The sequence below is a fragment of the Ammospiza caudacuta genome, chromosome 6, assembly GCF_027887145.1.
Source record: "Ammospiza caudacuta isolate bAmmCau1 chromosome 6, bAmmCau1.pri, whole genome shotgun sequence".
Classification (NCBI taxonomy): Eukaryota; Metazoa; Chordata; class Aves; order Passeriformes; family Passerellidae; genus Ammospiza; species Ammospiza caudacuta.
This window is the reverse complement of record NC_080598.1, coordinates 18,044,908-18,048,864: the sequence shown is the minus strand read 5'-3', so window position 1 is coordinate 18,048,864 and position 3,957 is coordinate 18,044,908.

Sequence of the window (3,957 nt, the reverse complement as noted above, 5' to 3'; positions counted from 1 at the left end):
CAGCTGGCTTAAGGTCAAACTTCCCTCAGTCTCAAGCAACAATTCAATCAGAGACTACTTGCAACCAGCAGAAAGGCACTCAATTTGATATATAACAGGAAATTTAATGCCTGATGCCAACTGATGCCATATCTGCCTCCAAAGCTGGTGTTCTGGTGAGAAGCAAAACATTAAACTTTACCATTCATTCAAACTTGACCAAAGTCTCAAGGCCAATTAGGTAACAAGGGTTGTCTCATCTTTTCTCAGTTTTGGTAGGAACACGTCCTGCAGTAATTTACAGGAATTAGTTTTTGGGAGAAGACTAGCCTGCTGGTAGAAACAAGGCATTTTCACAGGATTGCAGCAAGGTGAATCAAAAGAGCCACTATCCTCACTAACAGGCAGGTTTGCAATACAAGAGTCAGCCTTGCAAAACTGACTTAACGCAAGAGACACAGGTTGCATTTATTGAGAAATAAGAGAGAGAATCTGCACCTGTGCAACTCTTGAGTCAGAGGCTGCAGTGTGAGCCCCTGGGCCCTGATGGTGTCTGAAATCCTTCCCAGCCCAGCACACCTGAAATCTTCAGGAAAGCTCTTGCCCAGCCCATCTACTGCTTTTCAGCTCTGGTGGTGTGTAAACACCCAGACCCAGTTTTCTGTGCTGTGTCACCTGGATACTTGCTCACGTCCAGCATTTTATGGAGGGATGCTCTAGACTGATACATTTGTCACACAGAAACCTGTCATTAGCTGAAATGCTATTTAGATCATGGCTCTGTAAGAAATGGGTATAGGAAGGGCACAAGTGGGCTAGAAGAAGGAATAACCATCATCCTCATTTTGTGTGTGTTGCAGTAAGCAAAATCTGCATCTCTACTGTAATGACAAGTCTATTGGGCATTGTGTGACATGAAGGACAGTAGAAAAATTAAGTGGTGATGTAATAACTACTTGGGCCTCCAGGAGGGAAGGGAGTTATGTAACTAATAGTCTTCTTGCTGTTCAAGAGTTTCCACATGCTAGCAGAAAATGGGTTCCTGATGCCATCTTTTTCTAAGAGTCTAATTTCACTGGAGTTATTACTTCCTCAGCACTCTGAAGTTACCCACAGAGAAGATAACTTTGGCTCTTCTGCCACATGCGGCGTATTTTGGATAGACATACTTGGGCAGGAGAAGAGAACAGAACAAATGCACCTCTGTCCTTTCAGAAGAATCGTGTGTAAGTACAGACTTCTGAGCTGCACCCACTATCTGAACGCTCAGAGCACACTGAACAACAGACACGTGTGCCTTGAGTGATACACTTGGGTTAATGAAGCCTTTAATCCACAGCACTGCCTGCAGCAGTGATCAGCACTGCCTGCTTAGTGCTCCCTCCCTGGCACTGGGCAGAGCGTGAGAGAAGCCTGCACTTTGCAGGTTCCGCTAGCCCACCCTCCCCTAGCAACAGCTCCAGCAAAGAATGTCAATGTCACAGCAAGAATGCACAAGTTCAGTCTGAAAAAATAAATCGTGGCATGTAACACTATGCCTCGGCTTCAGCTGGCATAAATCAGCACAGCGTTTTGCTCAATAGGACCAAAGTTTTTAGGCTTCTCCCAAAAGGTGGGACTGACATAAATGTACTAAGATCCAGCTAAGTTTTCCCAAGGTGATTATTCCCTCCTTTTTTTTCAGTGAGCTCAGATGCTTAGAAATATTTTCTATCTTTCACTTACAATGACTTGGTTTTTATAGTAGAGCCATAATTGTCTGCAGTATATAAATGTGCTTGTCTACAAGCTCCTGCATAATAAAATCCCAATTTATGATGCATTTAAGTAATGGGGGAAATTACAATGAAAGCATCAATGTTGCATAGAAATAGAGAACAAGCAAAATTAACCATAAGAGTTACTTCTAACTTAGATGGTTCCTAACATTTCATTCGTTAATGCAGAAACAGTACATCTTCTCTGTAAGAAGCAAAAGCTGAAATAGTTCCAGAGTCATCTGGCTTTCTTGTTTTCAGCAGAAGTTTGAGGATTATGGAGCACCCCTCCTAATAACAAACCTTTAAAGCTTATACTTCAACCTACTGCTGCTACAATTGCCCACAGTGCAGAGTATCTAAGCAACATGAGTTACATCAGGTTTCCATACCCATCTGGATCAGTGTGGTTTGGCCCCTGTTCAGAAACACAAATGACACCCACCCAGTCCTCCAGCCCAATTCCATATTTCTTGCTGGTCAATATCTTTCCAGACTGTACCTTTCAGGTATTTTGCCCAGTTTCTGCAGGTCACTTTTATACTCTGTCCCAGTGACATCCTGCATCTTTCCCGAGGGCTGACAAGGTCTGCTCTCAGGAGGGTGCTGCTGCTTCCCACCCAGAAGGGATGGGGCTGAGGGCTCCACTGCCTTCATGCAGTCAAAACAACATATCCTTTCCCAACCCATCTCTCTCTGTTTGAAGATGCAAACAGACCAGAGGACGAAAGGGAAGGGATGGGGATTGTTACCATATGGATTCTGGGCAATAATCTGTCCCAAAGAGTGTTTCACCTGTCTCCCAAACAGAGGGCTGTGCTAGGTTGAGTACAAGTCAGGCGTGGAGGGAATGTTGTAGGGATGAGAGCCCTTTGTTTATCTTGCTCTAAAAGACACACCCAATATCATCTATAACTTCCCCCAAAGAGACCTACCCTCAGCCAACTAATATCTCTATTTCCCATGCCCTGTTTTCCTCAAAGTGCTATGAAGCTCTACACTAAGTTTAGTCCTAACTTGAGGGACAAAATAGGGTCCCTCCGAGCAAGGAGCATTATGTAAATGTCAGAATGACTGCATGTCTCCAGGCTCATCTCCTGCACACTTGTGGCTGCTGCAGTCATGGTGCCTGCTGGGCAGAAAGGTCCTTAGGGCAAGAGCTGTCTTCCACAAGCTCACACTAAAAACTGCTTAGACAACAGTGTTGGGTGTGGGGGGAGCTGGACAAAAATCAATAATGAGTGCTTTTTTATTAAGGTGGGACCAGTGATGACCAAAAAAAATGAAATTAAACCTCACACGAAGGAATGAGGAGAAATGGAATTAAACATCCACAAAGCAAACATGCTGTTTATCTATACTGTGCTCCAACTGCAGGCTCTCAGCCCACATGGCTTTATGCAGAAAAAACAGCTCTTAATCAGAGCAGCATCAAGAATAACAATTTTGAAGCAGGACACTCCTGCTTGCCTAGCAGAGTAAGCAGTGAAAGCTTCCCTGCAAGGTGACTTCCAACCAGAGTGAGCATCGCTCACTAGATGGAAGAGGATGGCAGACAAATGCATCTTCCCTGCCTCAGCCCAGTGCCATGCAAGTCTAGACTAACATCAGCAGGACTCCAGGACTTTATCCCAACTGAGGACCTGGCACAATATGTTAAAAGATACTTTGGCAGCAGACTTGTTTATTTGTGGCCATGTTCCCTGCTCAGCACATAGGAATTGTGCAGCATCAGAGACCACAGCTTGATGAGGTCTGCACAATGCTGTGGTCTCTCTGTGCACACTGGGTGGACATTCCAAGCCCTCCAGGCAATGATGCACATCTGGCAGCCAGCACAAACAAGCAGTCCTGGCTTGGTCCCCTCCATGGACCATGCCCCCTTGCGTGGTTCCTTCCCGCTATTGGTTGCACAGCAGACAGAGCTCACGAGTTTTGACTCATGTTAAAAGTGTCCTAAGGAAGAAAAGAAGGGGAGATGCAGGAGAGCAGGTTGTGTGTAAGCAGCCAGGGCCACCTGCTGCAGTACTGTACAAAGGCCATCACTTTGAGAGCAGCAAGAAAAATCCCGTCACTCTCAGAAGTGCTCTTCTGGTGTTCTCCCCATTGAGGATGATGCTGCAGTGTGCTGGGAGAGGACATACACTACAGACAAATCAATTCCTCTGGCTAGTTTGATTATGCCTCAGGTGCTGCCCCTCCAGAGAACCTCCCCATCATG